This window comes from Choloepus didactylus, chromosome X, assembly GCF_015220235.1.
Source record: "Choloepus didactylus isolate mChoDid1 chromosome X, mChoDid1.pri, whole genome shotgun sequence".
Lineage (NCBI taxonomy): Eukaryota > Metazoa > Chordata > Mammalia > Pilosa > Megalonychidae > Choloepus > Choloepus didactylus.
Genome location: NC_051334.1, coordinates 120,601,249 through 120,613,328, shown reverse-complemented (window position 1 = coordinate 120,613,328; position 12,080 = coordinate 120,601,249). Strand labels below are relative to the sequence as shown.

General features: G+C 36.5%; 1 long non-coding RNA gene across 1 annotated transcript; it reads left to right on the top strand.

Moving 5' to 3' along the window:
• The first annotated feature begins 2,380 nt into the window (after positions 1-2,380).
• Positions 2,381-8,700, top strand: LOC119523749. Its single transcript, XR_005214663.1, has 6 exons — positions 2,381-2,411; positions 3,381-3,482; positions 4,569-4,594; positions 7,225-7,328; positions 7,439-7,556; positions 7,953-8,700. It is a non-coding gene; the product is annotated as an uncharacterized LOC119523749 (long non-coding RNA).
• The last annotated feature ends 3,380 nt before the right edge of the window (positions 8,701-12,080 follow it).

Sequence of the window (12,080 nt, the reverse complement as noted above, 5' to 3'; positions counted from 1 at the left end):
CTGTCCATTTCTATATGTCTGACATGCTTATTTTATGCTCACAAATGTTAAATGAATTCACAGAATTGCCAACCTCAGCTCAGAATGAGTGACCTCTTCAGAGTCAAGGAAGCACTGGTATTTAGGATAAAGGTGGAGGAATGGTTTGCATGATGGAAAAATGAGAGGGGGGAATTGCTTGTATGAAAGGAATATAGCAGTTATTCTCAAGTGGAAGAGTTTCTACATACCCAACAGTGGGCACCTGGCAATGCCTGTAGATACCATAGTTGTCTCAACTTGGGGAGCAGTGGTTGCTGCTGGGTAGAGACCAAGAATGACCAACATCCTTGGATGCTCAGGAGAAAGCCCCATGGCAAATAATCATCAGTCCAGAATGTTGATAGGTCGTCACTTGGAGAAACCTTGGAATAGGCTGTCCCGGCAACCTCTGGAGAGATCACATGAACGTAAGACTGAAAATCTACTGGTTTAGAAATTAACTTTTTTGTTTTATGCTTGGTAATCCCTAAGCCAAATAAAAGTGTGCTGATGAGTGAATTAGGAATCAGGGATTTTTTGTTGTTGTTTATTTCCGGGATTAATGGTGAATGTCTAAAGTTCACAGAAAATGGAGTGAGAACAGGAAAAGACCTAAAATATAATCTTGACGGTAAGTAATGATGTTCTCATCTGAGTAAATGTCTCAAACCATAGAAGGTTTTCCAATTCATGGTCTTAGCTCTGCCCAGGAGTTCCAGATGTCTGGATTCTAGAACAGTGCCTACATTAATTTACAAATGGACTGAAATGTTACTTAATTTTCCAAACATTAAATTTGTTGAACAAACACAGGATAAATGCTATGTCATAGAAAGTCCTAGTGGGAAATAGTATAATTAACTGTGTCTAAGCACATGACCCAGTACACTTATTTAATATGGTCCATGTATGTGGGAAAGTGTTTATAGTTACTTAATGAAACCAGTTATTTCAACAGTGTTTTACCTGTTATTCAGCCACACACATTACTTTTGCCTTTAATCTAACCCTTACAAAGTCATGATGAAACTGTCTAATAAATATGACCTACTAATTTAAATTCCAAAAAGAAGTATCAGTATAATTAAAATAGCAGTAAAAATGTCAGAAGAATTTGGTATAATGTTATCTTTAGTTGAAAGCACTGAGGGAAGTAGTACAAATTCCTATCCATATACTTAAAAAAATAATGAATTTTCAAACACAAATACCATAAAATTAAGGGGCCAGGTGTTTAAATGTTCAATTTTTTAATGAAAAAAAAAAAGTACAATTTTTGGTCATGATTGTGACTAACAGTATGGTTTAATGAGCAAATGGCAGGATTTACTTGGAGTACAAGTATATATAATGCATACCCAAGATTTTGCCAATAAGAGATTTTGTAGCTTGCTCTTTCATTACTTACTGTATTTCTTCACTTCTGCTTTCATCGATGATCAGCAGAAGAAAATAATATAAGCAATGGTGTCTACCATCTTTCCTTCCATGCATGCTAGGTTTTCCTGTTTCTGGTATTTTCAGGTATTTCTGTGAGAAGCAATGAGAAATGAATTTTATTGGGCTTGGTTTTGACCACTGTGCAATAAAGAAATTCCCTTTAGTCAGCCCAACCTCACCCAACCAAGTCTAATCACAGTCTTGATAAGAAGACAAACCTGGGCATATGCAATTCCTGATCATTTCCTAAGAGAATCCATTTAGAAAACCTCTCTTGTGACCCACTACTCAGTGATACCAATATTAATACATTTCATAGTTCATAGTGTTTTAATTCATCTATGCCCTTCATAATATAATTTAACTCCAAATTCTCAGTGAAAAATTATTGAATTATGTGTGTATATAAATATATGTATATATGTACACGTGTGTGTGTGTGTATAGTCTTGTAATGGCTGTATTTTACAGTTGGCCCACAAAATTCCTGAAAATTGAACAATCAGTTCTTGAGAGTTTTTATGAAATGGCTCCATGTCTCTACTTGTCAGAAACCTAGAAAGTGCACGTCTCAAAGAGCTTTGCTGTCATTAGCAAACATACATTGTGATCATATTTAGGAAGTCATGAAAGAAGGAGTGTCTTTACTAGATTAGGATGATGATGCTATGTAAAAGTCTGCACCATGCTAGCACTCGTAATTGATTCCAATGTATTTGACGCTTGTTAATGAGACAGAGATCTTTGTGACAGAAAAGTCAGATAAAGACAGGTCTAAAAAATACATATCAATATTAAAAAGGATCAAGGCATAGAGGGGTTTGAAATATTTTTTGTCTTTCAGACAGTGGAAAAAATTATATCCAAATTTATGATTCAAATAAACAGTACCTGATATATTGTCAATGTGGATGAGAATGGTGAAACCACAAATTTGACTGGACTCACGGGTGTGTATAATCACTTATTCTCTGCCTAATAAACTGTATGAACGTCATTTATATTTGTATGAGGAAGAGAATTATCTGCGGGCATGATTTTTAGTAAGCACTTTATCGTGGAGAGATGCTCATCTGTGAGAATTCAGCCTTCATGTGTCTTAGGTCATAGACGTTGAAAGTTTGTCTATAAGGATGACAAGAACACATCTGCTGTGGGGCCGTATCAGAAGGCTTTTCCAACCACACCATGCATTTGCCCTGGATATCCAGTAGTATGCACATTGGTCCATGAGGTTGTAGCCAAATACTGCTTACTCATAGAGATGAGTTATGTCAGTTAAGTTAACTGAGATTTTAAATTCAACTTCACAATTCCAACTTATTTCCAACCTTGAATGTGTTCATCTCAACCCCAAGTCTTTCACTGTATCACAATTTTTAAGACAGGGTCTAAGATCGTCTCTTAGAAATGCAAAAGAAAAACAAAAAACACTAAATCTGATTTTAACCCTTCGACTCATTGTTCTACTCTAGTGGACACTATATATTGGAATAATTCCGCAAGGTATTGATAGGTGGATTTCAACCATTCTGATATTACATCCACATTTGACATAGATGGACAATGATTCTTTTCTTTGAAAAAGTGAAGAATGAATTCTTTCTTATCATGTGGGACAGTGAGGGGGTGGGGGAGACAAAAGGAACAGCTACCATTTTGAGAATTCTGAAAGACACTGGCTCAACTATCATCCAACCCCTGCATCTAATATAGGGGTGCTCAAGTTTGCAGGTGACTTGTCTTTAATTGTGTCAGTAGCTCTCAGAAAAGGCAAAAGATAAAATGTGAAATATTTGGACTCCACCAAATTTTACTAAGGAAGACGTGATTTCCACATTCTGTCATCTTGCTGGAAAATTCTGAAATATTGATTATACTAATGGGAATCTCGTCTGCTTATCCTCCACAATATGCAGCAAAAGGCAATCATGTAAGTGCCCACGAATATGAGAAGTTTGAAGAGGAGATCGTCAAAAGGGGTATTCCAAAAGAAAACATCTTAAAAGTCATCGATACAGGTAACTCCACTATACTTTCTCTGGAATATAAAGTGTACCCGATATACAACTATACGGTTGTGACTCTCAGTTTAAATTTCCTGTTCAGACAAAAAGAAAACTCAGAGTTAGAATCCATAATATAGTTTACCAGGGGATGGGGTGGGGAGAGGGAAGGGGAAGTTAAGCCTTAAAATGTACAGAGTTTTTATTTGGAGCAGTGGAAATATTTTTGTAATGGATGGATGTGATGGTAGCAAAACACTTTGAATGTAAGTAGTAGTAATGAAATATATATTGTAATGTGGTTAAAAGGGGAAATCTTTATGTTGTACATATGGTAAAAATAAAAATTTTTAAAAATTTCCATGGAACTGTATAACACAAACAGTGAACCCTAAATTAAACCATGGACCATGGTACAATTTTTAAAAAGTGTTTCCGATAATTGTAACAACTTTTCCATAGCAATGCAAGGGCTAATAATAGAGTGGCATGGGGAAATCCTATGTTTTATACACGATTGTTCTCTGAACCCACAAAGTCTCTATTAAAAGAAAATTATTTAAAAAAAAAAAGAACGAGTTCCTAGGAGTAATGTTGATACAAAGCCATATTATGGCACATTCTACAAAACACCTGACCCTTACTCCTGAACACAGTCAAGGCCTTCCGAAACAAGGAAGTATGAGAAACTGTGACAGTCTAGAAGAGCCTGAGGTGACAAGATGACTAAATATAAGGTGGTTTCCAGATGGGATCCTGGGAACTAAAAAGGAAACTCAGCAAAAATTAAGGATTTTACGCTGGTTCACTACTTGTGAGAATTGTATTCATGCTAATAGGTGTGAACAATAGGGGAGCTTGCATACAGGATATATGTGAACCCACTGTTCTATCTTCCTGACTTTTCTGTAAAGCTTAAGCTTTTTAAAAATAAAAAGTTTTTTAAAGAAACAAAAGCAAAGCAGAAAACAATGGACAACTAAATGGATGGGAAAAATAATTCCTGTTCACAAATCATCTTTTTGCAAATCTGTTATTTAAATAATACCTGAAAATATTGAGGAATATTGATCATTATTTTTTCTGTTCTTGCTGTCACAGACACCTGCCCTAAGAGCACTCATTAGGTAAGTAGAAATATGCAACCTATGCCTCTTGACTTTCAGTCTTCCTTGCCCTTAGGGTTATTGATTTTTGGTACAGAATGAGAACTTTGTGTTGTCGAAGAGTGACAGAATTTATGACTTCCATACTTGTTTTGTTTTAATACATCAAAAACAGTATCATTAATCTAGGCTAAACAGAAGGATTGTATCCTCCAGGGATGAAGGAATGAAAGCAATGAATGGTGAAAAATGATTAATTCTGGTAAGACACAGTGTGGATAAATTGCCTTAAATTCACCTTATCTTCAATAACTTTAAGATTTATAGCATAGTGTATCATATGGAAATACACCAGAAACAACTATATGTTCTTGAGCCCTGAGAAAGCAGCTCAGTAGCTCCAGACATGTGCCCTGATATGGACCCAACTCATGTACAGACATAGAAGGTTTCCTGTGAGATGACTTTTGCAGAGGATTTCTCCTTTGTTCTTAACAAATGCGTTTACCTTTCTTTGACATCCTCGCCCATTTCATAAACATCAGTATATTTTTATTTTTAAATCATTTTACATGGTTGAAAAAGATAATGATATCAAGAATAGAAGCTACACCATCAGCTCCATGGCCTCAGGACCACAAATAGGAAGACAAACAGCCTTTGGTTTGAAATCATATATTCTTCCATCCAATGAAGTGATGATATTTTACCCAAATGGGTTTTCTTCTAGTCAACCTTTAGGCTCTGTTTTGTTAGTTGATTTCCAAAGTGATTAAATAAACTGATTTAATCCATATACTCAGATGTGTCTTTGAAGAAGGTGCCTGGTGTGTAATGCACAAAAATATCTATTTGAATATCATCATCCAGAAAACTATGCCTATAATGGAAGGAGAAGCAGTTCTGTTTTTTGACTAACAGCAGATTTAGTGGGAGGGTCATAGTGAGAGGAGAAAGATTAGGTGCAGCATCATGGAAGCTACTTATACAACATGGTGTAAGCCTTCCATCCAATGTTATTTTGGGATGTGGCAGGATGGCCAGAACGTGTTTAAAAAGTGCTTCTGTTTTCCTAAATGACACCAGGCAACATGCTAATCATGTCCTGGTTGAACAGGATGAATGTGCTGCCTGAGAGGTAGGGTGTGGGATTTACCAGCAGATGATAAATGTCCCAAGTCATAATGTAGAGGAAGCTACTACAGTTGAAAGCCTGCTGCTTTGTGTGGGGGACCTCATGTTTCCTTATAAGGTCATCAGTCATCAGAATTGAGGGAGTGTCTGAGATCTGATAAGATGCTAGGATAGAGGAAGCAGATCCAATGAAGTTGCAAATGAAAGAGTTGTCTTTCCTACACAATGGATAAACTCTAAAGTTAGAATCAATGCTGTGAGAATTCAGAGAGCCAGAACCAATAGGTTATTTACAGAAACTAAAGGCCTGTTTTTAGGTGGACAGAATAGAGAAATATTTACCCATGCTGAATCAAACATTTATTGTGCACTTTCTCAACACAACCCCGTTAATGGAATGAGTCAAAGGAGCAATTTCAGTTTGCAAAACCCAAAGGTTGTGGTGGGACTTCCAGAGTGGTGGGATGAGAAGCTCCACAAATTCTCTCCCCCAACCAACAATTTCACATCTAGCAAAATGGTGAATGACTGCCATTTCAAAAGTGTAGGAAGTTACCAAAGGCATACAATAGTTAGAGAAATGTTCATTCAAGACAGAGTACTGGACTCTGCGGAGAAGACGTGGGTCTGTGGTGTCTCACTTGGAGCTACTGTCCTCCCACTCCACCTGCAGCCGGTGAGCCAGCCATCTCACTGCCCTTGATGAGGGCTGTCCTTAACTGTCACTCACCTGAAATGCCCTACACCCAGAGGCACTGTCAGAAGCAAGAGCGACTGATTGGTAGCGTGGGATGGGGAAGGAGAACATCACAGCCACCTGAGACTACATTAGCATTTGAGTTAGCAAGAAGCCACCCAAAAATGTCAGATGGAAGTATGGAAAACAAGACCTTCACAGGAAGCTTTGGAATCCTCTGATTTATTCCCAGAAGTGTGGAAAGCTGTTCCCACTTTCCAGGATGCAGGTATATTGAGGAAAGAGCCAGGGCCCCTGTTACTGAGCCATTACTGGCTAATTGTGAATTTCCTGAGCTTTGAGGGTCTGCCTCAATGCACACTGAAGTCCATTTGTTGACTCCAGGTGTTTAAGGAAGAGTAAGAAAACATTGCATTAATACTAAGCTGTGTTGAGTCATGGAAGACCTTCCCTTGGAAGCCAGGACTGAAAAAGAAGACAAATAGAAAAAAAAAAAAAAAAAAAAACCCAAACACAGCAGAGACTGCATACACTGTATAGAGTACAGATTGTAAAGGGAGTATAGAATCTTACAAATTTCTACAGGCCAGTTATAAAACAGATAATAGTTACAAAAAAATAGCCACAGCAATGAACCCAGTGGGAATCAGAATCCAGATTAATTATAGTATATGGACTAAATTGCCCTGTTTTCCATGAAGGAAAAAAAAAAAAAAAGTGATATCCAAAGCAGGAAATCATGGTCCATGCACTATAAAAAAAAGACAGGTGCTGCATGTCACCTGGGACACGTAAATTTGAGCAAACCGCCCCCTTCCAGGCCCAGTTCCAGAACATTTTTAGAGAGACAAGGAAAGAGAGAACAATTTGCATGAGGCTTGCCACACGTCTACCAACCAGGATGTTTATCGTTGATATTTCAAGGTAAGTTTTTACGCTTGACAATCCAATCCCTATCTGCCATGTTCAGAGAGGGATGATATAAAAAGAGGCAGATACTCAGAATCTTCCACCAACCCCTGGCTCACTCTTAGAATCTCTGGAAGAAAGTCTGACAAGCAACGAGGATGTGATGATTCTACTGTTGCCTCTTGTACCTGCTCTGGATTTGTGCTGATCAGAAATGTGTATCTGTGGAATAACTCTCAAAAGGTATGAGCGGAAGGCTGGCTGGGAACGATGTGTGTGTTGTGTATCTGTGTAGGGGCAAATAGTCTGTCCGTCTACCTCCCTACCCAGCTCTCCCCCCATTCAGCTACTGAGTTTTGAATATATTAGTCCTTAGTATTGATAACCAAAGACTCCAGGCATGCCACTTCAGTTCCTCATAGCATCTGATAAGTGTATGTACTTAAGCTATATCAGGAGCATCTCAATTTCCTATTACCACTGAATTTGATTTTTCATATTAACTTGTAAAGCCCTCTCTGTTCACTCATATTATTTTTTTAATGCAAAGAAAATGGGAAAGGGTAATTCATGTTGCATGGTCTTGGGAAAATAAAAAATCTGATGAAGACTTCTCATGGAAATTTTGATAATTTTCAGGCACTGGAACTTGCTTTTTGTTGCAGCTAGTAAAAGGAAGAACAAAAATGGGCCATTCAAGACTTAGGTCCATAGTATTGATTTTAGTGGCACAGTTCTCTTCAAACATTATATCATGTAAGTAAAGATGACATAGAACAAACCCCATAGAAATGTCTGACTCTTGAAAGGGTCAGACTCCCATGTTTGCCGTGAAATATCTGGATTATGCTGAAGAGCACAAAAAGGATATTTTCTTTAGAAGTATCTTTGTGATTTTGTCCTCCACACTGGTATAAGACCCCAAGAATGCCACGGACATTGGCTTAGGGGACAGTGAGCCACGGAAGCTACGTTTGACTCATCTCACGAAAGAATTGAAGGACAGGAAGCAACAAAAGAGTGTAGTGATCTAAAATCCTAGAGTTTTTCACCACTGGCCAAATCTTTTATGTATGATTTTTAAACAGTTTTAAAGTTAGGGGAAAACATGCTCCAAAGAGTTCTGTGTGGAAGGTGAAACACATAAGTGATATCTACCATGAAAAACTTAATCATTGCCATTTAAAATTAAAAAATTTATTAAAGCGTTCAATTGTTCAATGATTATTAATGAAGTGCTGACTCTAATAATGACATTTTGGTATGAACTCAAATGTGTAAAAGGTTGAAGAAACATTTTTCAAGGAGTTTGCATTAAAAAGGAGATTTGCAGAGTGATATGCTAGAGAAAACTGATTTGAAGAAAATATTTTTATGATATGCAAGAACTGGGCAAACTTCCTAGTTGGAATAAAAGAACAAATAGATTATACATCAAAAGATTAGTGTAAATAAATGTAAGGGGTTGAAATCAGGAGAGGAATAAAGTTAAAAATCTGTGAGGAATTGGGACAAAATATGTTGGATCCAACTAGGTCATTGGGTTTCCTTTATAAAGGAGTTAAATCAGATACAAATAAGAAATGTGTTTTAGAAATGGAATGAAGTAGATTTTTGAGGACCTTAATTATTTAGTTACAAATGGATAATTTCTCTCCCTCATTCTCTCCCCCTTCCACACGCACATATAAGCACACGATGAAGCACAGACACAAAAAAGAGTAAAAAGAAAAACACTAACACCGTATGTTACGAACTCGTTTCTTTCTATGTTTAAACAGTATTACATGTAACCACTCCTTTTAAAATTAATGAGGTATAATTTACATGCAATAAAATTCATCCTTTGGAGTGTGCAGGTCAGGTTTGAGAAATGCATACACCCTGTCACCACCTCCCCACTCGAAAGTCCCGTTTCCCTTCCCAGTTCATGCCTTCCTGTCTACCAGGCACTGTGTCTGTTCTCCTTTCTTTCCCCTGCTCTGGAACTTCACATAATGGAATTAGAGAAGACAGTGTCTTTGGCAAGAGATTTCTTTCACTGAGCATGGTGTTTTAATTTCATCCACAAGGACGCATTTCTCAGTAATCCATCCTGTTTTCATTGCCCAGCAGAATTAGGGTTTGGCGATACCACAATCCATATAATTTCCAAGTAATCAGCAGTTAGGAGGTTTCCACCAATAATCTGAGGGTTTCTCTACTGGTTTTTGTGTCGACATATGTTGTCTTTCTCTTGGGTAAACATCCGGGAGTGCAATTGGCACATCACTGTTTAAGGGCTTACTTAACAATGAGAAACTTTAAAATAGATTTCCAGGTCACTGAATCATTTTACATTGTCACCCGCAATGTATGATAGTCAGGAACTCTACGTTCTTTCTCAAACCTGGTGTTGCCATCGTTTGCAGCTTTATTCATTCCAGCATAGGTGAAGTGTTGGCTCACTGTAGTTTTAATTTGCATTTACCTCGTGACTAATGATGGTGATTATCCATGCATATGACCCATGTTGGTAAAACAAGTTGTAATAAATTACCAATTTTTAGTTTGGTTGTTTCTCATTTTATTTTTATTGCATGCAGTCTTCATATATTCTGAACACAAATATCTTCCATATATATGCACATTCACATATTAAGTATTTTGTCACATAATTGAATATTTCATATATATATATTCATATATATATAAGGGGCATATATAATCTATTATATATCTTTATGCATACAGATGCACAGTTCTCAGTGTATGAGTGCATGATGCTTCGTGTTTAAACCCCTTAATGCTGTTTTTAGAAATTTGTGATTTTGATGAGGTTAAAGTTATTTTTTTCCACTCCTGGTTTACAATTTCTGTCTACTAAGAAAATATTGATGTTGAGAACTGTAAATACCTCTCTTTATACCTGTGCTTCCTGGTTTAAAGACTTCTGTTTTAAGGAAGGGGAGATGCTTTTTTATTTTCTTTTGTAAACTTTTATGTTTTTTTCTGTGTTTATTTAGCTTAAAACATAACTGTTATTTTGGTACTGTTTATCTTTGGTACCACTGCTCTGACTCCTTGGGATGAGAAATAGACATTCCTCTTTTTTGTAAGTCCTGTTGTAAAGGCACTCAGATGATGCATTACCCAGGTTTTGTTATGGCTGGACAACCCTTATTTATATGGGAATCATATTATGTATATGAATTAACATGAAGCTGTTTGTTTTTAATTGTTAATGGAAAATGCACAAAAGAAACTTCAACTGGAACAAAAACAAGAGGAAATTGTTATGAAATTGAATGTAAGCACAAATGTTTTCCTGGTAAAAATATACTCAGAATTGAAACTTTGGTCAAATTCTTTCAAGATTTTCGTATGTCTGAATTCCAAATCAGCTGACAATTTTTAGTATAAATATCAAGGTCTATTTTCTATAATCAAGGAGTCTTAACCAGTGATCTTACAGCATGTTAATAAATTTGTTAAAGGAATCAATTGATTAATTTAAATTAAATCGAGTTATTATGAATCAAACACATTTGTTCATATCATAGCTTTTATTAAAAACAAAGGGGTATCAGATTTCTATTCTTTTCTTTCTTTTCAGTGGCCATAAACAATACCCCAAATTTTAAATGGCTCAGTGTCTAAATATTTGTTTTAAAATTTAATTGCACGAAATGTGGTTTCTAACTCTTGCCTCAGGTAAGATACAGCACAATGACTATGCAGTGAACATATGAATAAAAGATATATATTCCAGATATACTGCCCTATAATTCATTAGTTTCACTGCTTGTTATATCAACAGTATGTACTTTCCAATATATTTCTTTTGGATTTTATTTATTCCTGTAACCTTGGCTTGTTTTGTACATCTCATGAATGTTTTCTAACATCTTTCCTTTAACTTTCTCCATTTTCTGTCATACTACTTCATGTGGATTTTGACACAATAAAAAGTGTAAGAAGGGAAGGCAAAGAGACTGGTGCTGATTTTATTGTCCAGTTCCCTTGGGAACTGAAGTGACAGATGACCCAGGTTTATCTTGGAGAGCATAAGATGGAACCATCAGAAGCAGAGTGCCAGCAGTGGCTTTCCCACACAGCTTCTGAGAAGACGGAGAAGAGACACTGTATCATGATATCCATAATGTTTGGTAAATTTATGTGCCTATTTTGATAACTTTTCTGCAGAGTCTCTCCTTTGTAAAACCATTGTATGACTGCCTAATTGACTAAGTATATGAAGAGATGCCTATAATGTATTATATAAATTATCTTGTCATCCAAGAACCATGGAATTTATGAGATTGATATACACATTTAGGGCGAAAAAATTATGAAGATGTTTAAGGTGCTACTTGGATTTTCATTGTGAAAGATTAAAGGTTTTTCTGAAACACACATTGGTGCAGTTTAAAAACAAATCTAAGTAAGTTACTTAGTAAGTTGCAAGTAATTAAGCTTGTGGACTAGGTTGCAGCTAGAAGATGGAATGTTACAGGGTTCAGTGATTCTGAAAAGTAGATCAAGGTTTATTTACTTGGCTGAATAGATGGATGGCCAAGTGCAGAGATTTGAGGGCATCAAGACCTAACAGAATGTGAAGTGAATGACACGTGCCCCCCTGCCCCCCACCTTGCCTCTCTCATAGCAAAATTGACTTTATTCCATGTTGCTTTGTTAGGAACAGGATTTATCTGAGACATGATGTTCCAGGGTTGGAGCAAGGAAAGGCAACAATTGCTTTCAAGTGTGCAAAACTTTGTGTGGTCC